Source organism: Tiliqua scincoides, chromosome 2 (genome assembly GCF_035046505.1).
Source record: "Tiliqua scincoides isolate rTilSci1 chromosome 2, rTilSci1.hap2, whole genome shotgun sequence".
In the NCBI taxonomy this organism is placed as follows: Eukaryota; Metazoa; Chordata; class Lepidosauria; order Squamata; family Scincidae; genus Tiliqua; species Tiliqua scincoides.
In genome coordinates, this window is record NC_089822.1 from 217,932,133 (window position 1) to 217,957,036 (window position 24,904).

General features: G+C 41.6%; 1 pseudogene; it reads left to right on the plus strand.

The window, feature by feature from the left end:
* Positions 1-2,533: 2,533 nt before the first annotated feature.
* Positions 2,534-2,650, plus strand: LOC136642993 (5S ribosomal RNA; annotated as a pseudogene).
* The last annotated feature ends 22,254 nt before the right edge of the window (positions 2,651-24,904 follow it).

The following is a 24,904-nucleotide window of genomic DNA, read 5'->3' on the forward strand; positions in this document are numbered from 1 at the left end:
GGGTTTGGTTAGGAAGCTAATTTGTCTCCTATACTAGGAGATGCACAGCTCAATCCTATGCATGTCTACTCAGAAGTAAGTCCCATTAGAGTCAATGGGGCTTACTCCCAGGAAAATGTGGATAGGATTGGGCTGGCAATCACTTCATCAATGGCTGATAAGTATTCCCTTCCAATAGCAGGAGTCATCACTTTAAAAATACAGCCAGGCTGGGAACTAGGAACCAACCAGACAAGGATCAAGGAGAGCTTTGCAAACAACATGCAGCGAAGGCGGCAGCCTCGGAGTGGAGGGAGAAGAGGGCAGGGCAGCAGCAGCCACTCTCGCAGCTGAGCAACTGTTTCTTCTGCTTTAAAAAAAAGTGCAGAGATGGGCAGAAGATGGGCTTGTATTCTGCCCAGGGGTGTGACTGTATCGACATCCTGCATCTCCCCTTTGAGTTCCTGGCGCCTCCCTAACAAGCCACGCCTCACAGTTTGAATAACACTGCCATATGTCATTATTAAATGAGCTCTGCTCCAGAGCGCAGAAACATCATCTGGACTGTTCGCTTCAGATGCAAAAATGTCCAATATCTACATTGCTTGCTTGTGACTTCAGTTTTTTGCCAGGGTCCAGTTAGCCCCAGCTGCTTTGGCTGCAGCTTTCAACATATGCTGACAATACTGAATGTGATGTGGATGGTATGGCCACTTGTCCCTTAAAAGAGCCTGCAGATAATGGTAGCATCTGGTCACTGCCAACCTGAACTGAATTGCAATGAGTTGCCTTGAATGCTTCATTCATTCAGCAGTACCTTTAAAGGAGAAGATGGAATTTTTTGCCCTTCCCTGCCAAAGGTCTGAAGCTCATAAGGTCTGAATTAAAATTTCTTTACAACTGTGGGAATAAGATAAAGGCCCAGAGCAGCTGGAGCACTGAGGGTTCAGCACAGATCCCTCAAAAGAGGCACAGTGCCACAATACACAGTGTTATACCTGGACATAACCCAACAAGATCCATAGTCTCATACAATTAATCAGAACAAATATACAGGCATGCCTTGACTTTCATCACTTTGCTCTTTCAACTGCTTTCAATTATAACTACCATTTCAGATTTCATCCACATCCTTTCCCGTTTCATTCAATTTCATCCAACCTTCCACAATGTTCATTAACATTCCTATGTTTATTTTTCTGATTCTTTAGGTTTTTCTTGCATTTGCATGTGTAGTTACTTATGTTTTTCACTGGCCAAAATAAATTTTCAGACTAAATAAGGCTATGCTGTGACATCCATCCATATCTGACTTTCATCCATGCTCTGGTTCCTAACCAGATAAAAGTGCAAGTACACCTGTACTAAGGAAAAGCCCTGGTCTGGTTTGGTTCCTCAGTTCCTTGCAATATCTGTGCTTGGGTAGGCACTTCTCCTCCCCCCTCCTCATACTCAGTGGTTAGTGTGGTTGCCCTAACTTTCTCTCTTGTGGCAACTACCAGAGAATAAACTGGAAGTGTGTTGGCCACTGAGGGAAGGAGGGAAGAGTAAGTTTTGGGGCAGGCACTTCCTTTTGCCATTGTCCCTCAGCAAATTAGGAGAGGTGATGGTAGTTGGGAAAACTACCTGTGCCCTGTGGAAGAAGACCTGTGGAAACATTCCCTGTGGGGATAATGAAACATGCAGGATCTGTCCCCCAATCTTTGTGCATTAATTATAATGCCTGGAGGGACATTCCCCATAAGTGTGGAGACAATCTCCAGAATAATAGCCATCCTTGTCTTCAGATGTTCTAATTAATTCCTGCTGTTTGGAAATAGACGATGACTTTTATGCATACATTCATACATTGAACATTGAATAAAACTGGAATCAGCAGGCTTCTGCCCCAGGGTTGGTGTCAATCTATCAAGGGCTTTAGGCAAGGCACTGTTTCACGCACACAGTTCTATGCGGTATTCCACTGCACCACATGTCATCCTTCTTTCTAAGTAAGCTTACTTGACCATCAAGTGGCATTGGCAATAGCAACAGTGGTTATTTCCCTCAGCCTTGGTGACTTGGGAAGGCCCTTTCTTTTTCCCTTTTCTGCCACTGGCCACTGTGGAAAGAGTTTTCTTTCCAGTGGCAGCTGTGTTGGTGAAGTGGAGGGGGGAGCTGCCATGGTTGCTCCCAGCAACACCACTTCCACCATGTGGCCAGGTTTGAAAATCAGAAGGGAATTTATCAGGCCATTCCTTTCTCAGTACTATGGGGACACTAAGGCAGGATCGCCTGGGGTTGCAAAATCCTCTCCAGAAAACGGGCTTCCTCAGAGGGCCCTGCATCATTACAGGGACTTGAGGAAACTCTGTTGTGGGCAGGGAAGGTGGGAGAAAGCAGCAATGGTGGAGACACTCACACTGGCTGTGCCGGTGGATGCTGCATGCTTGAGGGGTCAGCCAGAAGGGCTCTCGGAAGTCCTTGGGCCCTTTACTGGAGGTGAATTTGGCAGGCCTCTGATGCCTCCAAGGTCTCTCCTCAGTATCCCCATGGTTTTCATGGTTTTCATAGAGTTTTCACCTGTTACCCTGCACATGCCTGACCTCGTCTGATCTCAGAAGCTAAGCAGGGTCAGGTCTGGTTAGTACTTGGATGGGAGACTGCCTGGGAATACCGGGTGCTGTAGGCTTATACCATAGTCTTTTGAGACTGAAGGTTGCCAACCAGTATCCCCATGGTGAAGCCCAGTGCCCGTGTTATGTTTGTACCATAATCAAGTTATCAGTGTTGGAGCTAGGGTAGTGCAGCAGTGTAGTGATAAGAAGATGAAAGTGGTCCTCACTGCTCCATAGAAATAGCTGTCTATAAATAGCCATGCTGTTCTCAAATTAGCTTTGTGCAATGGAACAAAAACAATCAATAGTAAAAAATGCAAAAAAAAAAAAATCTCCCACAAAATTCTATTAACACGTCAATCTCGCAAACCGTTTTCGAATTTCGCTTGTGAAGGAAATAATCAGGGGAATACCTTACTGTTCCCTTTTGCTTACCCCTTTTGCTTACGTGACAAAGGCTAGTGAGCACACTCACCCCCACCCTCGGAGCACACTGGGTCACGAAGCAGACTGGGTGATGTCTGAGTCAGGAAACAGACTGGGTAAACAGGCTGAATCAACACAGGGAAAAATCCCTTGAGGAACTTGCATTATTTTGTACTTGGCTAGAGTGGAGCTAAGGAGCTAAGGAACTTACAGTGTTTACCTACTGACCTTTGTACTGGGCTGAAATAGAGGTTAATAAAAGAGAAGGCAAGGAGGCTGACTGGGTAGTGCACGCTCTCTCCCTGAAGCTTGCCAGCCTGCCTTCCTCCCTTCATGAACCCTGAAAATGTGAATCCGAGTCATCATTGCTTCAGCTTGAGAATGTCTTATGTATTTGTTTAATTTTCCTTTTTATTTTGAAAAGACCTGTCAGCTTCCCACACAGTTCTACTTCCTTGAAAATATCCACCCTCCTCTTTGTAGTGATTAACTATTTTCACTGCAGTTTGTTTATGAATAGCTTAGAAGATTTATGCCAAGATGCTTGCTTCTTTTCTAATGTGGCTTTTGCTTTTTGGTTTGGTATGGTATAGGAATTAAATAATTCAGAACACTTTAACGTGATTGGGAAAATTCACAATAAATGAGAAATTCATTCACTTATTTAAAAAATTTCTATGCCACTTTTCTAAACATCCAAAGCAATTTACAGTGAAACATAAATACATAAAAATGTCAAAGTTAATTATTAAAAATCAAAAACCATTAAAACCCATAGAACAATCTTACACAATCATAAAAGAGCAGGTAGGAAATAAATAATATACAGTAGCATAAAAATTTAAAAAGTTAAAGGATCCCTAAGGAGTACCGCCCTCCCCAAAGGCCAGGCAAAACAGATAGGTCTTCAGACTCCACCAGAAACCATGTACCGAAGAAGCTGCTTCTGGCAGCTGGTTCCAGAGGTGTGGCGCCACAATCAAGAAGGCCCTGCACCTTGCCGCCATTCCCCTGGCTTCAGCTGGCGGCAATATCATAAGAAGGGCCCTCTTTAGTGACCACAGGGGTGCGCAGGAATGTATGGGGGGAGGTGGGGGAGGTGATCCATGAGGTATCCTGGTCCTATGTCGTATAGGGCTTTAAAGGTAATCAGCAACACCTTGAAGTGGGCTCGGAAAGGAATGGGCAGCCAGTGTAGCTGCTGGAGCAACTGCGTAGCAGAATCCACATGGCAAACCCCAGCAACCAACCAAGCTGCCACACTGTGCACTAATTGAGACTTCTGAACCGTTTTCAGGGGTAGCCCCACATAAAGTGTGTTACAGTAGTCTAACCGAGATGTCACTAGGGGATGGACCACTGTCACCAGAGCTGACTGGCACAGGTATGGCTGCAGCCGGCACATCAGCTGAAACTGGGTAAAAGCCCCCCTTGGAACATGGTGGAAAAGAGAGAGAGAGCTGGGTGTCATCCGCATATTGGTGACATCCAGGGCCAAGGAGAGGAAGGTAAAGGGGGTAATTTGTACCCAGGCCCAGGGTCAGAAAGGGGACCCAGGACTCAAAAGAAGGGGCCCAGAAAGTTCCTGGGAACTTACATTTTCTATCTCACCTGAACTTTCTGCCTTCACTTGATGCGGGGTGCACAACCGCAGGCATGTAGTGGCAACTGCTCTGCAAGCCATACACACTGAGCCTAGGAATGCATCCATGACCCTCCTTAACACTGTGTCAAATCTGGGAGGGAACTGGCCTGCTACAGTAGCTCTTTGGTATGTAGATCCGCTTGCCATGAAGGAATGTATAGGAGCTCAGGGACAAAGATGTGGGGCTACATCTGTTGCAGAAATTCATTTTGGTGCACACAGCACATTGTCCATTCTAGTATGAACCCAAATATGAAGATGCTAATTTTCTTCAATAGGTTTTCTATATTTCAAAGATATTTTCTATATTTCAAAGAGATTTAAGGAGTGTGTTTGGTTTTCCATATTACTTTATTTAGCTGCCAATGCCACATGGTTGGGTAGACCTGGGCTCCAAAGACTATTCTGGCTTTTAGCACCCTCCATCTGCCTATTTTGCCCCCTCTTCTACCTGCCCCCATTGCCCTCCTCCCGCTTTGGGAAAGGGCCCAAAGGAAATTTTGTACCCCCTGATAAAATTCCTCTCAGAGGCCCTGGTGACACCCAACTCCAGGTCCCCAGATGACCTCTCTCAGCGACTTCATGTAGATGTTAAACAACATGGAGGGCAAAATAGAACCCTGAGGCACACCGTAGGTCAATGGCCAGGGAACCGGACAAGTGTCCCCTAGTCTCACCACCTGGGTCTGATCTGTCAAGAAGGAGCAGAACCACTGCAAGACAGTGCCTCCAAGCCCTAACCCAGTCAGCCGGTCCAGATGGACACCATGGTTAATGGTGTCGAAGGCCACTGAGAGGTCCAACAGGGATGCACTCCCCCTGTCCAGTCCTCGGCACAGATCGTCTACCAAGGCGACTAAGGTCGTTTCTGTCCCATAGCCCAGCCTGAAATCAGACTGAAAGGGGTCCAGATAATCAGTTTCTTCTAGAATTCCCTTGAGTTGAGATGCCACCATCCTCTCAGTCACCTTGCCCAAAAATGGGAGGTTGGAAACAGATTGAAAATTGTCCAAGACCGTTAGGTCTAGGGAGGATTTCTTCAGAAGAGGGTGAACCACCACAGCCTTTAAGGCTTTTGGCAGCACTCCCTTCTTGAGAGATGAATTTCCTATCCTCCCCACCCAGTCCTTGACACCCATGGGCAGAACGTATTAACCACACTGGGCAAGCTTCAAGAGGACACGCAGCAGGTCTCACACTCCAGAGAATACTGTCCACATCCTCAGGCTGTATGAACTGAAATTACTTACATACCTTGAGAAAATGTGTTCAATTGGACAATGACAGAAACTCAAACTCGAGAAGCAAATTCTTCAAGCATTTGTACAAAATGTGAAGATCTTTTCCTACATTTTCTGACATCTTATGCTTTGTGATGTTGCTTTTTATCCTGGTCATGTGACCTTGCTAAAACTTCTAGAATACTGCCACCTGCTATTCATTTTTATTTCATCAGAACTTTAAAATGAAATTAGTAATATGGTCATTACAAAGACACTGCTGATAAGATATTTCATTCCTAATGAATCTTTATTAGCATCAAAGTATAACCTTGACACCACTTCATGAATCATCATATGGCAGCCTCAGTTAGTGCATCACCATTCTAACAAAACAAAACAAAACATAAAACTCAACCAACTAATATAAATAAGGCTAATCCTAACCCACTTTCCAGCACTGCATTGCATAAGGGCAATGCAACTCCGAGATAAAGGGACAAACATTGCCTTACCTTGAGGACGCCTCCATGACTGCCCCCCCAACTGCAGCACATGCCCCACTGGCACAGCTATGCCAGTGCTGGAAAGTTGGTTAGGTGGTTCCCAGTGGAGTTAGCAACACATTACAATCATATTATTTGAGTCTGCAAGAAGTTTAATAGTAAGTCGGAAAACTATTAAATGCGTTAAATTTATGTGGATATATGTTTGGAGCAGAAAGCTCCACTAAAATGTGTTCAGATATATTAGAAAGTTTCCATATGCTCAACCTAGAATTTTACCTGCCTTCATACCATTATTGTATTATCTGTTTTAGCAGAAACATGAATTTCTGTCAATCGTATTGCATAGATTGCCACAAGTCTTAATCTAAGGAATGCTTACCGTGGTCATGTTCCAGGTAGCTGGGTATGAGAAAGGCAGCTGTATGGGGCACAATGGACATTACCTTCTCTTACCTTTGTGTTTGGGGTTCTGGAAAGAAGCAAATCAGTTCACTCTTTCTATATGGGAGGCACTTACGATCTTCTCATAACAGAAAATGGGTGGAACATTGCAGTGCGATTGTGCCTGGGCAGTGGGAGGGTCAGGAGGCTGGAAAACAACTCAATTCAGCCCTATAGATATTCTCTTCCATACAAGCAGCTGGTTTGTGCCTGTGTTTTTTTCCCTGTTTGCTATTCAAATCAATGCAGGGAAGCTGATAGGAAGAATTATGTTACCTATATCTGTCAAAGCTCTTTTAGGGCTGCAGTCCTATGCACACTTACCTGAGAGTGAGTTCCATTGATTATGTCTTATAAATGTTCCTAGGATTGTGCTGAAAGTTTGATAGTAGTTTAGATTTATTGTTTTTATTTAAGGTGCTTATATCTCACATTTAATTTTCCTTAAAAAGTACAAGCTAGCAACCAGCATTAAAATAATTACTAAATACCTTATTTACATTAGCAACAAATAAAAAAATTATCAAAAACCAAACCAACATCAATATATTAGATAGATGGCATAAAGCAGGAGCATATTCTAATAAATAACGACCTTAAAATCAACATCCCTGCTCCTTAAAAGCATGAAAAAATCAGACATCTTTAACATGATTCCTAAAACTCAATAGGGTTGGTGCCAGCTGAATATCTCTAGGGTATTCCATATGGAACTCTAGAGTTCCGCAGCTAGGGCATCATTGCAGAGAGATGTCTGTCTCCATCTGCCCAGCTTCTTTAGTTGACTTGGGAAGTTTGGCAGTTTCTTGCAGGAGGTGGTGGTCTTGAGGATGTCATGGTCCTGTGTCCAGGAGAACTTCCACCAGCTTGCCAGACTCATCCAAACAAGGGAACCACCGGGCCACCCCCATGAGAGGAGAGTAAGCTTGGGTGTTAGATCAAGGGTGCATCAACCACCTACCCTGGACATGATATGATCTGGATATTACTAGGCCCGTATTGGTAACTGTTGCAAACCTGCCTCTGTCTTGGGGAGAGGGGGAGATTGAAAGTGATGCTCTAAAGGTCCAATACTATCCAACTTTCCAGTGCTGATGCAGTTGTACCAATGAGGCATGCACTCTATCCTTCAGTGAGGGGACAGTCATGGAGGCCTCATCAAGGTAAGCGAACATTTGTTTCCTTCCCTTGGGGCTGCATCTGCTCTTCATGTTACAAATTGGTAAAGGGTTCTTCATGCTTTGAATGCCAGCTAGCCATCCTATATAAGGATTTAGTCTGAGAGCTCCACCAAACTTGAACCTGTTCCTTAAATAGAAGTGCAACCTCATCAAGAACAGGATGGTTGCCACCTGCTCAGATGAACCACCCACCCCAATTGTATGTCTGCCTTGTAGATTGACCTTATATAAATAATCCCATTCTTAGTGACAAATTCAGGACTTAATTAAAATGTTATACCAGAACTCTGCTTTTTTTCCTGTATACATTTTCTCAATGGATAGGCTTGATTCTGAATGCCTGAAGGACACTATCAAAGACCCCTTTTTTACTACAGAGAGATGGACACAAGGAGAGAATACAGGTTCAGAGGCTGTTTCCTGTTCGCTAGGACCCACACAGAACAATTCTAAGCTTGTTTATTCAGAAGTAAGTCCCTCTACGTTCACTGATACTCACTCCCTACTAAGTGTATTTAGGATTGCAGTATTTAGGACTGCATATAATTCTGCGCATAGAGCTTTCTGGGCACAGTTCATGGTCAAATTGATCATTGAAGACTCACAGGTTTTTGCCCACTTTCTTACTCGAGTTCCTAGTTTCTCTTACTTCATAGATTAATTTGTTTCGGTAGCTTGCTGGGCCAACAAGAGCCTGCACAAATTGCATTTGTGTATTAATGTGTCTCTAGGTGCTTGCCATGTACTGTGGGGAAAGAACTGCCTACTCAACTAAATGACTCATTGCAACTTCATTAGCCATGTGTTGGTAATGCTGCTGTTGGGTCTGTACAGAGCACTTTCAGCTTCTCACACTAGATCTGTTTATGCTGTGAATCGTTGAGCTCTTTCAAATACAGTGGCTGAATGGTAAGAGATGCTGTAGGAAGCTTGAGAGGAAGTAGGCTAATAGAGTGGTGGCATCGGCAAAATTTAACAGAGAACTTTCAAAACTGATACTTTTGGAAACTACCACTGTTCTTGACAACTGCAAGAGTATAAGAACATAAGAACAGCCCTGCTGGATCAGGCCATAGGCCCATCTAGTTCAGCTTCCTGTATCTCCCAGCGGCCCAAGGGAGCACACCTGATAACAAGTGACCTCATCCTGGTGCCCTCCCTTGCATCTGGCATTTTGACATAGCCCATTTCTAAAATCAGGAGGTTGCACATACACATCATGGCTTGTAACCCATAATGGATTCTTCCTACAGAAATTTGTCCTATCCCCTTTTAAAGGCATCTAGGCCAGATGCCATCTCCACATTCTGTGGCAAGGATTTCCACAGACCAACCACACGCTGAGTAAAGAAATGTTTTCTTTTGTCTGTCCTAACTCTCCCAACACTCAATTTTAGTGGATAGTATAAGGTTCTGCTGTGCTTTTAAGCAGATTATTTTGCAAGATTGTACATTTGAGATTTCATTACTTTATTGAAAACATTTTAGGACCTATCTACAATACAAAGCAATAGAACCTCCTGTCATCTGCAAGGTTCAAATCCTTTTCTTTTTAAAGGAAACAAAATCCTCATTCATGCTGCTTTTTCATGCTGATGGTCTTCGTGGCTCATTAAGTGCCAGCTTTGCCCCACAACCTGCTGCTGGCAAATGTAAAATGTGCAGTTGCAAATTTGCCTCGGGCAGCGATTTTGATCGCTTCCCATTTTATGACTGAGGCCACATACTGCCAAGGGACAATACCTAATACTCATTCTGTATGGACAGTGCTTACATTTCAAGCGTACTTGAATGACTCTGCAGCTGTGTAGAGAACGAGCACTGCAGAAGTCACTGTCTTCCACAGCCTTTGTTTTCTTGTGCATGGTGCAGAATGGTTCAAGGTTTAATTTTTCATTAGGCACAGTCCCAGTAGGCAATCAGATTACGTCCTAGTTTTTATTTAGATTGCTTTATTTTAATAATGAGGGCAATCTAACCAAACCACTTCTAACTTCCACTGATTTTAAGTTAAGAAAGTTAAGCATGTGCTTGCATCTCTCCCATGAAAATTGCTTAGCTTTGACTGGATCATGTGCTCTGTGGCATGGGAACCATTTACAATTCAAAGACCTGACTTTGGAGTTACTAGCATATCAGATGTCGCACACATTTAGTATTAATCTGGAATATGCTTAGGAAATCTCTCTCAAAAGACAGAAGCATAATTGTTCAAAATTGCTTTGATTTTAATTCTCCAGTAACTGTTGTGCCTTAACTATTGTGAGGTTTACATGCCTCACTACTTTTCTAGGCAGATTATAGCAAAGGCTTCATGGGAGCAATCTTACTGGACTGGCATCGTGTTTCTCACAGGGCTACAGGCTTATGTGTAGCAACTTTGGTTGGAAGAAGCCAAAAACTGCCTTCCTCTATCAGATGTGGCAGTTTTCACAAATTGGGGGGGGGGGGCTAATAAATGCCAACTTTACAGTTATATGACAAAATACAGTATTTCCTTGATTATGTTAATCAGCAATTTTCAGTCTTTCTCCTCTCACAGCCCATGGATGAAGCACTAACATTGTCAAGGCACACCATCAGTTAGTTGACAATTTATAAGGCACACCACTCAAACTCCCATGGCAAACCTGCAAACCGTTTGTGGCACACCAATGTGCAATGGCACAGTGGTTGAAAATCGCTTGATCTAGAACAGGGGTGTCCAAAGTTTTTGGCAGAAGGGCCACATTGTCTCTCTGACACTGTGTCAGGGGCCGGGGGAGGGGGACGAATTAATTTACATTTAAAATTTGAATAAATTTACATAAGTTTACATAAATGAATTTATTAAAGATGAATTTATATGAATGAATGAAGGTCTTGCAATAGCTCAAGGCCTATAAAAGGCCTTGCACAAAGCAAGGCTTGCCTTTCCTTTGCTGCCACTGCTGCATCACAGATGTGAAACAGCAAGCAATGGAGGGAGCCCTCATACCACAGCTCATGTGAAAGGTCGAACAGTTGGCCATCATGCTGAGAGCAGTTGCATCAGGCCAGCGTGGGCTCCAACAAATCTCAGGAGGCACATTGGAGACTGGGGGCTCCCTGAGGGCCACATTGAGAGGCCTCAAGGGCCGCAAGTGGCCCCCGGGCCGGGGTTTGGGCACCCCTGATCTAGAACGTTACAGAGAATGATAACCCAAAGCCCTTTTTAGAGTTGAAGTGATGCGGGCCTGTTTCGGACACACTAAATTCAGATAGAAAAGAGGATTCGATAATGAGGGCAGTACTACAAATCTCTCCAAGCACAAAAGGTTTTGTCCTTTGCAGTGGTGATCAGAATTGAGCACACTCAAAATATTTATAAGCAAATGTGTGAGACAGAAGGCATTCAAAACAATATAAAATGCTTCCAAATCTAGTATACAGAACAATACCATAATCATGCCTTCATATTTAAAAGCAAATTTAGGGAAATGTTGCTAATATTAGTGTCTCTCAGCTGGGAGTGAATTTCATAGTTTATCAGGTATGCAGTATTAACTGATGCGGAAAAAAACAACTCTGGACAGTCTGTTAAATGAGCTGAGGAATAAAGGAATCTCTAATGATTTCAAACCAGGTCGGGTTGTAAATAAGGTTGAGTGCTGCAGAAGAACAAACAGGATTATTTGGAAAGGTTTGTTTTAATTTAATTTTGCAGGTTTAATGAACAAGCTGTGGACTTAAGAAGGAGCAGTCAAATGCTTTTAAAGCTGCAGTTAGGGTTACAAATATTTTTTTCACCACATTAACAGCAGACTAATCACTGAAAACAATTAGCAGTTTTAAAATGTAAGCATACTAGATATATTCATTCTGATGTTCCATTTTATGCTTGAACACAAACCACAATTATTTTGTTCTCCCTTATTTAGTTCAGCTCCAGTTTATAAAAATGGAACGTTACGCTTTATTTTCCCACAAGCTAATCATATTTCTGGCTTGGATAGTTTTGGCTTTTGTTTTGAAGTCAGAATATTAGAAGACATTACAGTAGAAATCATCTTTAAATATTGTTAATAAAAGTCAGATTCAGTTCAGATGTAAGATGATTTGATGCCATGTGAACAAACCCTGTACCTGTGGTCCTCCCTTTCCTCCCTGGGACAATCAGATTCTCTCCCTTTGCTTCCAATTTAGTGGCAATCCATTGTGTGCCATTATGACTAAACCAGGAAAAACTATGGTTTATGCAAATGGTAAAATGATAAATTCAGATATAACTTGGGATGTATACAAGTGACAAAGTGAGGAATGCGGGGAATATGTAGCAATGTACTATGGCAGCAGTTCCCAAACTTACCATGGTCATGGCAGCCTTCCTTGCTTTGGCTTCTTCTTCCTGGCTGTCCTGGGCCTTGCCATCTTGGATTGTGCAAGATGTTGCACAATCTAAGAAGGTGGTGCCTGGGAGAGCTAGGAAGGTCGCCATCCTGCGGCACCCCTGTGAGTTTGCCGTGGCGCACTTAAGTGTTGCAGCACAAAGTTTTGGGAACCACTGCACTGTGGCAATACTGAATCTCATGGCTTTGTTGTAGTCTGGGGTGCTGTCGCTTCACTCCTCCTTAGTGACTTGTTTTGTCACTGTGAAGTGATGGCTTCAGTTCTTCCTTTGCCCTCCATGCTTTTCTGCAATGTTTGTCACTGTTTTATGGTTCTTTGTTCAGGGAAGTAGATGGCTATTATATTCTTAATGTCTTTAAAATTTATTCAGGCTGATAATGACATTTTTTCGAAGAGGTCAATAGACTATTTTTCTTTCCTTCAGAATTATTCTCTTAGGTAAAAAAAAATCTAGCTTTTTAAAAAGAAGATTGCATTGCTTGTAAACCTGTGAAAGCTTTTCTTGTATTGCTTTTAAGCCTGTGGCACATCACTGTGTGTAATTTCACACCTTGAAATAAAAATTAATTGTACATATGCATACCTGGTCTTATCACACAGAATAATTTCAGAAATATGACTCCAGTTTATAACTTGAAACCAAATCACCAGCAAATCACAGCCACTGTAGTAATTTGAGAATAGTGAGGTTAAATTAAGAACCCCTTCTTTTGGGTTAGAGAAGACATTTTCAACCTTTTTCAGCTCACGGCACACTGACAAGACACTAAAGTTGTCAAGGCACACTACTAGTTTTTAATTACTTTATTTATTTATTTAACACATTCCACATGTGCTGCCTCCTCGGCATCACCTGGCAGGACAAAGTTCCATACAATACAGTCCTGGAATGAGCTGGAATCCCTAGCATGTATTCACTGCTGAAACAGAGACACCTGCGTTGGCTTGGTCATGTCGTGAGAATGGATGATGGCCGGATCCCAAAGGATCTCCTCTGTGGAGAACTCATGCAAGGAAAGCGCCCTACAGGTAGACCACAGCTGCTATACAAGGACATCTGCAAGCCTCTATTCAAAGGCTCTATGCAAATGGACTAGCCTCTATTCATCAAGAGAGGTAGCCTCAGAACATAAGTTTTGGTATACTATAAACATATGCCATTAAGGGCTTACCTTGGGTGAAGAGATGTTTTTTTCCTCTCATCACCCCTTTAACCTTTCCTCTCAATTCATGACTTAGGCATATTTCCAATAAAACCTACTTACAATTTGTAAGTTTCAAATTGCAACCTATTTGAGGTCCTGTATTGTACACATCATGTTTCTTGTATACATTCTACATTAATGTGTGTGTGCTATTTTTTTTTAATTGTAATCTTTGTTTTTACATGCTAGACATGGTCCTGGAGCATAGATTGTGATCTATAAACCTTTAAATCAGGAATGTTAGGCTAAAGACCTCTGAATGGCTGTTGTATTTTAGTTGTAGTAGGCTTATACAGGTATGCCCTGGTATCCACACGGTTAAGTGAAACTACAGATACTAGGGAAAGTCCCTCACGCTCCGAAGATGAGGGTCTTCTGAGCCTTGCAGAGGCCATGTGTCACAGCCTCTGCCAGGCTCAGAATGATGCACAGAGCAAAAAATAGCAACTTCTGGTTTTTCATAAAACCGGAAGTCACATTTTTAAGGTATTAAACACTTTCAGTTTTACAGAAAAAATGGAAGTCACTTTTTTTTTTTTGCTCTACGTGTCATTCCGAGCCCAGCAGAGCTCGTGGGCAGATGCCCGCGGCCTCTGCTGGGCTGAGAAGACCCTCTAGAGGCATGGTCTGCTCCTCTCGCCTTCAAAGGGGGCATGCATGGGGGGCCCCGTGGACCTGACGTGCGGATAAGTGAAACTGTGGAAATGGGTTCCACAGATATGGGGGCCACCCTGTTTTATTTTCAGAAGACATTACCCAAGTAACTTAAATAACAAATTGTCTTTAATATTTGTAGATAAAACCAAGTTTTTAAAATGACATCATTAAAAAAGAAAGAAAATCAACCCATCAGTTTTTTGTTCCATTTAGAAAGCTTGTTTTCTTTAGTTATAGTGTATGAGAAGCAATTTTGAAACATCACTTTAAAATGTCAGGCAAAGGTTACTTATTGCAAAATGATTATTCTATTGAGAAATACATCTTAATAAAACCTTAAAAGCCCACCTAATTTTGTATGCCCTGTTAACATTTCTGTGACAACAGTGGTAGCTTTCCAAGCTGGCCTCCATCAATACTGATTGTCAGAAAGTGCTTTTTAAGGAACAAATGTCAGAAAGTGCAGAGTTAAGGAACAATTTAGATTCAGAAGGTGAAGATATTCAAAATGGACCATTTCTTGCCCTCAGTGGCCAGTACAACAACCTCAACTCTGCCATTTAGGCAATAATAATTGAATGGAGGCTTCTGTAGCAAGCACCATCAACAATTCATTGATTGGGCATTATATATAAGGTTCACAAGCCAACCTGTGAAAGTATTCATAAAGTATCCATGTTATGTATGAACTGTTCATACATAGTTTCCATTTCTGTATTTCTTGTGCCTATTAAAAAAATTTTCATTTGCTTTTTATACAAGTATTTTTCTTTTCTTTTATCAACTTGTGTTGCAGGGCTGAATGGCATTTGTTTCATTGAAAGCCTAACTTCTTTCCAGGATGGAACTCAGTATGGTGTACATCAGGTTCCTAGGTTGTCATCTACTGACCAGACCTAGGTCCATTTAGGTTTGTGGCAATATCATTCATGTGCTCTCAGACTGTATCCTAGGATCTGATGGATACTGTGAGTTCTGTATGATTCAAGGAAGTAGATTACTTTCTTTGGTATGGCCTTGTGTTGACATTTTGTTTTTTCTTTATCTTATGCCTTACTCATCATAGTGGTTTGCTTCTCTGTTGTTTTGAAGTTATATTTGCTAGGATGAGGCCTAATTCTACTTCGCAGTGTTGTGTTTCTTGAGATATTCCTTTCCCTTTGTTTCCTCACTACTGTCTACTTAGTGTGTGCTCTCTGTCTCTTGCATTCCTGCACACACATGCTTCTTCCATTTTGTCTCCTTCTGCTACCTAATAAATTGATCATCAAGATTTGTAGCCCTCTACCATCTCTGATTTGCTTATTAATTTATCTTAAAAAAACAACATTATGAACAAAGAATTTCTATGTAAATACAATATTTAATGTACTGTACTGTGGAAAAGTAATTCATGCATAGCATTTTTTCCCCAAATGCGATTCTTATTTCAAAGCATAAACATATGTGGCACTGCTTTCTTGAAAGAAGTGGCCATACCTTGAAAGAGGCAGTCAGTATTCATGCAACAAAAAGAAGTTACAATTTCCATTGTTGAGATGGAATAGTATGGCCATTACAATACTAAGTGAATAGTATCCCTATTTAGTTCAAGTATCCCAGAATAGCAAAGAAATATGCTGATCCAGCCTGACTGATGAGGGCATGTCATATTTTGAGTAAAATGATTAGGCCAAAGGTTGCAAAAAGTCTTGCTTCACATGTAATATTTCTGTGCCATGACAGTCCTGAAGAGCATCAGCCCTGTTTGTATCTTCATCTGGAACTAGTGAAATAAACTAATGCCTCTGATCTATTCATAACACAATAGCCCCAGCTGCATACAAGATGTTGCCGATGGCACTTTAGCAGCCCCTGGGTGCCAATATGTTCCTCTGGAAACACACAACAGTTTGACTTCCTATTAAGGACTTAATATCTCAGCGGTTTGAAAACAGATTGGGCTGAAACGGGGCCTGCAGGGTCTCATCTTGTTGGGGATGTTTTCCTGTGCAAAAATAGTTCAATTCCTTAAGGCTGCAATTACTGAAATGGCAAAAATAAAAGGCTTTAACTTGATTTCATTGGGCTTTGAGAACTAGAGACAGAGAGAGCGTGCGAGCGACAGAGAGACAAACCTTTATTTTTAAAGCACTTGTTTGTAAGGATATTGAGTTCTTTTGTTACGTTAGAAGTACTTGAAGCTATCTATATATTTCTTTCTGTGTCTGATTGATGGGAACGTGATTTTTTAAAAATCATGCTTATTATATTGGGCTTTGGGAGAATCATACTTCTTTACTGCTGCAATGGTAATAATTCTCAAAGATGTGGACACCATAGCCCCAGACGCCTTTCATTAAGACAGGGCAAACTGAAGTTGCAAAAAAGAAAAAGCAGTCAGTTTTCTGGGAGATGTTGGAAGATCACCAGTGAAAAGTGATCTCCTGTGGCCCTGTTACAGTAGGTGGAACCTGAACTGCAGCTTCCAAAAGCATTTGGAATGAGCTCTTAAATGGACCATAACAATTTCTTGTTGTAGCCCCCCAGAGAGATTTTGCAAGGCTATAAGCCCTGATGATTACCTGATGAGTAGTGCTTGGTACCCCCTTTTTATAGTGCTGGTTGCTGGATTGCTCTCTTTAAGTTTTTTTGCCTGTCACCTCAGTTGGGACAGCACTGGATGCTATTGTTCCCAGTCTCTGCTGATCCATTTAAATCAGTCCATTTAAAAAGTAATTTTAAAAGTCTGTAACATATGTGCAAATATTTGAATCCTGTCCAGGATTCTGTTTGAATCCTGTCCAGGTCATAGTATCATGGAACGCTAGAGTTGGAAATTACCTTGGAGGTCATCTAGTCTAACCCTCTGCTCAGTGCAGGCAACTGCAGCATCTCTGATGGATACCCATCAGTCCGTGCTTGAAAACCCCCAATGAAGAGCCCACAATTGCACAAGGGAGGCTGTTCCAGTACCATATAATCTTGCAATTAGGAAATGCTTCCTTACGTCTTTCCAAAATCTTTGCCCTCAGGAACCACAGAGAGCAAGTTTTCCCCTCCTTCTGTGTGACAGCCCTTTAGATCCTTGAAGACTATCACATCTCCACTAAGTCTTCTTCTAGGTAAACATACCAAGCTTTTCAAACCAGTCCTCATAGGACTTGGTTTCTAGAACTCTTACCCTGGGCTAGCCCATCCATGAGGCAAACTGAAGTGGTCACCTCGGGCAGCAAGATGGTGAGGGGTGGCACCCGTGTCCACTTACTTGCTTTCATTGCTCCTTCTCCTCCTCCCACTCCCTGAATTGAAAAAGAAGGGAATGGACAGGAATAGAAAATGTGGAGGGAAGGAGACTACTGACCTAGAACATTGGTGGGTGGGAAGAACAGAGGCTGGAGCATCATTGGATAAGGGGGGGGGCAACATTTGACATGCTACCTCAGGTGTGAGAAGGTCTTGGGAAAGCTCTGCCCTCACCGTGTTACAGTCCATGCATGCAAGTCTGGTCAGTGTCACTTCTCTGTAAGGTCTAAAATTGTTCATTATTACAAATGTTTTTAACCCTCTATAATGACAACAGCCATCAACACAAACTGGGATATGTCTGCAATTGACTCTTGGCTAAGTTACGTATGAAAGTTGTAAAAATGCCTGATTCAAAAAACCAGTGGGAGAATCTATTACATTTGTGTAGAGATCAGCCTGCATCCTTAGGAAGAGTGTATTTTGCAGTTTAGGAAGAGTGTATTTCTGTATATCACTGTAGTAGCATCTGGAACTTAGATAGGGCTGGGAGATACTCTTGTACAAATCCCTTAATATCCCACTTCAGAGATTACAGGGCTCAGACAAAACCACATTTGTAAGAACTATAAGCATGACCTGACTTTCAACAGAAAGAAAGCAATTTAGCTTGAGAAAAAGAGCTGTGTAGGATATGATGAATAACGTACTGGAGAAAGTATGTGTGCCAGGCTATTAAAGTTGCATGCATGTCATTCTGTCAATATAGGTGACATTCTCAAAATGAGCATGGTTTGTGGGTAGATGACATGTCTGTCAACCCCTGAAAACTACACTCACTGCATATTTTCCTGTTCACTGGTAACAATATTGTGGTGCTGAAAGCTGCTCAAAGGATCAGAAAAATAGTTGCTATTTTTAGCTTTCCTGGAACTATCCTACCCTACAAAAATGAGGAGGGCTCTGATACCAGATGGGTAGATGGCACAGCTGCCATGCTTCACCACCTTTATCTTTCTTCATTGTTCCCACAGGTAAAAAACACGATCATGCTTTGAAGTTCATTAAAGCAATGGAATTTTGTGTGGGTTGAATATAATCCCTTGGTTTTAAAATGGAGAATTATCTTAATTAAACAGGAGCTAATTATTTATCCCAGGGTTAACTGACTCCTTTTGATCGTTGATGGAAACCCAATTATGTCTCGGTTAGTTGTGGTAGAGTCCATTTAAAAAGTAATTTTAAAAGCCTGTAACACATGTGCAAATATTTATATCTGCACTGGAGCAAAATATATTTGAATTTCAAAGAATTCACTTTAAGCAATGCTTATCAAATAAGCTTGTTCAATTTCATTTTGGTTTTCTATGAGTGAAATGAGTTGCTGAAACCTCTGACCTGAATATAAACGAGTTAGTCTGAATTAAGATATTCAGATGGATGGCTTCATTTTTGCCTTTTTAAGAAATCAGTATTATGGTTACAGTCATTAGAATTTCTACTTCTGTACTGAAAAAAATTGCTTCTGTTTTGATTTGAATTGCTCATATAGGGAGTCTAGAAAAAAGAAACCCATGCTTCTATTCACAGTCTACAAGATGCCTGTTGTCCCTACCTCTTCTTGTTTACTACTCATTTTCCATTCAGCACCCATTTGGCACAAATCTTATGAGGATATTTTACTATTGTAATGGGTGGGTAAATCGGAGATTCTGTAAGTTTGCCAGATATCTCATAAAAGCAAGGTAATTTTCTCAGAATGGTGGTATAGATGATGAATTGGAAAAACTTTCATTCAAGTCCCAAATCAGTGAAGCTCATTGAGTAGCTGTCTCAAAAGAATCTCCTTCACATGGCCAGAATATTTCTAGGGCATGAGTAGGGAAAGCATCACCTGCACAGTCACTATCTGGTGGGAGTCCACAATGGTCATACCATGTGTGCATAGATGTATTGTAGCAGTGCGGGTTAAGGTTCCCGGGCAGGGTGACCAGATACAATGGAGGACAGAGTGTCTATACTGTTAACCATTGTATAGAACAATGGATTGTGGCAGGTGCAGCTTTTAATGTTGAGCTGCGCCTGCCAAAATTCGCTCTTCTATACAATGGTTAAAGGTATAGGCACTCTGACCTCCATTGTATCTGTTTACCCTGTTCCTCGGCCTATTTTTGTCTTGTCCGGGGCACATCTTGAAACATTGCAAAAATTCACAAGACCAGTTTCACCAAAAGTCTTGACAAGGCACCAAAAATGGTTTGTGTGCCAACATGCAATTGTAACACAGACAATATATGTAATTTTAGAGTACTTCCTCAAAGTCTCTGAAAAGCAGTCATCTGTATACAACCTGAATGTGCCAAATGCTATTATTCCTATTTTCCCATCTGCCATTGTAGGGATGAGGAAATGAGGCTTGCCCAAGGCCACCCAGCAAGTTCATAAATGAGTTGGAATGGGAGTGCAGGCCCTCTGGATCCAAGTCCAAATGAGCCAAATTGACTCACATGCCTCAGCTTCTCCAATCCTGCTTGGTATACAAAGAAGCCTGGAGGGCTCAACTTCTGAAGTTCACTCCCCCCCTCTGTTGTTGGTTGTGAGTTGAGAGAAGTGAAGTGGCTGCTTGGAAATGATTGCCTTTGATAAGAGATATTTAGGTTTAATTCAAGAAGGTTCAGGATTTAAAACAGCAGCCTAAAATAAATAATTTATATAGTCTGTAAATCTTATCTGAAGGCAAGATACTGCACACAGTTTGGAAGCATAGAATGATGCCAAATTATTACTGGGGGGGGGGGTGTTTCCTATTTTTTTTTTTAATTGCATTGAACCTTGGAGTGAAGTTTTCAATTATTATTAACATTATTATTAACAGTATTTATATACCGCTTTTCAACTAAAAGTTCACAAAGCGGTTTACAGAGAAAAATCAAATAACTAAATGGCTCCCTGTCCCAAAAGGGCTCACAATCTAAAAAGATGCAAATGAATACCAGCAGACAGCCACTAGAACAGACAGTGCTGGGGTGAGGTGGGCCATTTACTCTCCCCCTGCTAAAAGAAGGAGCACCCACTTGAAAAAGTGTCTCTTACCCAATTAGCAGGGGTGAACTTCCCTTCCTTCTGGGGCCAGCACACACAGCCTGATTTCAACAAGATGTGGGAAGCACAGTGCAGCAAACTCTTACTATTTCCAGCTTTCCATGCATGTCTTAGGCCCCAATCCTATGCAGCATTCCAGCACTGATCCAGCATGTGCTGCATCCTGTGATGGTGGGTTATTCACAGAAGCCTCCTCAAAGTAAGGGAATGTTTGTTCCCTTACCTCAGGGCTGCATTGCAGCTGCATCAGTGCTGAAAGTTGGATAAGATTGAGCCCTCAGTCATGTTTCCATGTATGTTAAGTCAGGAACCATGTAGTTTGCCTAATCACTTATAATATTGGCATTCTAATAGCACATCTCTTGGGGCCATCAATTACTGGTGTGCTTATACAAAACTATTTATAGATGGTAAGTGCATTTAAACGTGTGTGTGTGTGTGTGTGTGTGTGTGTGTGTGTGTGTGTGTGTTAAACAGCTAAACTTTGTCTTATCTTTCATCCTTTACAGATCAGGACTGCCACTCATCTGTCTTCAGATAGATCAGTCCATGTTCCCATTCCAATTATTCCAACTGGTATAGGAACATTTTCACAGCCTCATTTGCTTTGAGTCTTATCCAAAGGAATTTATCTGTCCTCTGAATGACTTAATTATGTAGTCTTTGTTCTCAAATACCATATGGGAATTATGTCTAGTTGATAGTATGCAAGTTAACTCGACAATAAACTTATAAGAATTGCTTTCTCTCATAAAAGCATAAAACGCTCTAGTCTTGGTGAAAATAAGCAAGTCTAGTTCCTCTAATCACTGCTTAGATGGATGAGAATGATCTGGAAACTCTCCATTGCCTTGGGCTCCATGGAGGAAAGTGATGGCCTAATCCTCACTAGGCCAAGCGATGATGGTCTCTTGCTGCTTCTTTTGCTGGTGCTGAGTGATGTAAAGCAGTCAGTGCCAGTCATAAAAATATATATTCACATATAGAAGGTATATTAGTTATAAATACCTAATGTGAAATAGCAGCAACAGTAGCAAAAAAAAAAAAAAATTCAGTTAAACATCAAGTGAAATAAATACCGTAGATACTCACGTAGTGAAATTTTTGCCAAGTAATCAAGCTCCAATTCTCACTTCGCCTTATCTCCGGGTCAATCAGAGGGCAGAGCCTTTCAACTCTGAACAGTTTTGTTTCTCTGCTCAGGCAGGAACCTGGTTAGTTTCTACAGTAACTTTCCTGGGAAATTCCAGCCAAAGTTAACCTTTTAAGCTCCTCAGTTCCCTTTTGCTGCTGCAACCTGGTTCCTTTACGCAAATGCATGTATTTGGCAGAGGTCTTTTTTTTTCCAACACCAGGATGGGATCCTCCTTTCCATTTGAGATAAAGTCCAAGGCTACAATTCAGTGCACCATTACTTAAGAATAACTCCTAAGGAAAGGAGTGGGTCTACTTCTGAGTAGAAAGGTTGCAAACATATGCAGCTGCATCTCTCGGCTGTGAATTGAATTGCACACTCAGTTATGTGTTATGGGTTGTATGTAGAGCTTCTGGCTTAACACGCCAGACACCTTAAAGGTGAAACCCTGCTAATTGGGTAAGAGGCACTTTTTCAATTGGGTGCTCCTTTTTTAGCAGGGGGAGAGTAACTGGCCCATCTCACCCCAGCACTGTCTGTTCTAGTGGCTGTCTGCTGGTATTCATTTGCATTTTTTTAGATTGTGAGCCCTTGGGACAGGGAGCCATTTAGTTATTTGATTTTTCTCTGTAAACCGCTTTGTGAACTTTTAGTTGAAAAGCGGTATATAAATACTGTTAATAATAATAATAATAATAATTTGATTCATGGTTCTCCTGCAGTGGTTCCCAACCCTTTTCAGTTACATATCCCTTGGCAACCCATTTCCATAAATTGTACCCTTCCTATTAGCAAAATGTTTGTAATAATACAAGCCCTCATCTCCTCTCTATGAAAACCCAGACTTCATGTATTCATCATATATTTTCTCTTTTCATCTGTTTGAAGAACAGAAGATTCTGCCTTTGCACTGTTTTGCACCAGAAGTGTGCTGAGAAATTCTGGGTGATTGATCACTTTCCATATTATGTTTCAGGTTTTTTTTACTGTGCTGGTTTTCAATCACTGGTTCATACATTAATTTATGACCAAAAACTAGCTATTGGTGGGGCTTTCACAGCCAACTAGCTACCTCCCTTCCAGGCCGTGCATTCTGGAGCACGGCCTGCCTTTTTCTGCCATTATTCCATTCTTTTTCAAGTACCCCTAAAGGTCCTGTTGAGTGTCCCTGTGGGACAGGGACACAGGGAACAGTGGGAACCACTGTTTTACTGGTAAGTTGTTTACAGTGCACTTACTCTGATAGTGTTTACAAAACGATGGTGAAGACCAGAATTTAAAAAGAATACAAATGTATCTTATGATCTTTTACTATGTTCTTAATAAATTAGAGACTACTGTTCTTAGGTAACAATTAGTGGTAGGTTATTTTTCAGGATCTGGCTTCTGGTAAAATCAGACAAAACTATAGTCAAAAACCCCCTAAGTTTAACCCCTGACTTATCCAAGGGTCATAGAAAATTCTATGATTGCTGGCTCAAAACCTGCACTCAACTTATCTGTGGGGTCGACTTATAGGCAAGTTTCTGCAGTGAGTTTTCAGAGTGATTTGACCGGGCTACATTCTAATAGCCCATGGTTGAAAGAATACAAATTTTACAATCTAAAAGCAAGATGAAGTACTTCTGGTCATCCTATTGTAAAAGATCTTATTGGTTACAGTGGGAAAACCATAAGCATACAAAGTAATGAATAATGGCTTGAACCCTGCTTGGTTGCATACAATAATCTGTGCCAAGATGGAAACCCCAAGCAGAAATTAGAAATTTAGGATATTTAGACATATTTTCTTATCTTGAAAAACATGACTTGAAGTAGATGGTACTTTAGATGTTACATGGAAGTACAAAAAAGAGACCCTCATTTTTGCCTAATGTTCAAAGATACCATCAGCTGGCAAGATAGGTAAGAAGGCTAATTAGCTAACAGCAGGGCATGAATGTGCTGGTTATCTATTTGGGACATCCATTGCCCCATTACTATGGAGAATAGAACTTCTGGCCACTCTCTGGCATGTGTGCTGAACTAATACCTCTCTATTTTTGATGTTCCCACCCCTGTGCCAATTAACATGCAGCCAAAACAGTACCACCCACAAAGAATATGGAGACTTAAAGATTAAAGGCACAAAAATCTCCCAAACACTTTGCATCCAGGGTTACTAAGGATTAAAGAAAGAATTCTTAACCATATGGATATATGTATGTATGTGTTTGGTGTATGGGAACCAAATGATGGGGGCATGGGGCTTGATCTCTGAACATCTAAAAAAATTATTGTTAGATTATTATCCCATCAATACAGATTGGCACATTCTGTTCCTAACTATATGTAAAGTATATATATTATATTATTGGCAACCTTCAGTCCCGAAAGACTATGGTATCGCGCTCTGAATGGTGGTTCTGGAACAGTGTCTGGTGTGGCTGAAAAGGCCAATCCGGGAGTGCAATCCCTTCCACACCAGGAGCAAGTGCAGTCTGTCCCTGGTCTGTCTCCCTGGCTATGGGCCTTCCTTCTTTGCCTCTTTGCCTCAGACTGTTGGCCAAGTGTCTCTTCAAACTGGGAAAGGCCATGCTGCACAGCCTGCCTCCAAGCAGGCCTCTCAGAGGCCAGGGTTTCCCACTTGTTGAGGTCCACTCCTAAGGCCTTCAGATCCCTCTTGCAGATGTAATGCAATGTAAAGTAAAACCAAGCTATTGACATCTTTTGAAGTCGTACTGGTATCTAATAGGATCTGTGATGATGATTCATTTCATTCACCTTTATTGGCATATGCTGTGATGATGATGATGATTTTGGCAGTCTGGCAAAGGGAGAATGGGGACATATTGGGCAATCCATTGGGGGGGGCCTGTAATTGTAAAAAGTTTAAGAATTCCTGGGTTATTAAAGAAAGAAAACCTGGATTCCTAGGGAGACATTTCAGGACTTTCAGTTTCAATGTTTTTACAGCAAGGTTGGGAACATCACTTCATGTTTGAAGAGGAGTGGATAAGACATAGGAGCTAGAGAGATAAAGGGGCTGAAAGGAGAGTGCAGAGAAAAAGCCACCTGGTCAGCAACTGCTTACGGATTTGGTATATGGGTGACATCACCACCAATTACTTTTGTGTTTGTGCAAGGGAGTGATGCCAGGAATTACCCACTCAGTGGCCAATGAGGCAGCTATGTTACGGAGAGACTGCAAGTGTAGGAGCTTCAAGCATACAAC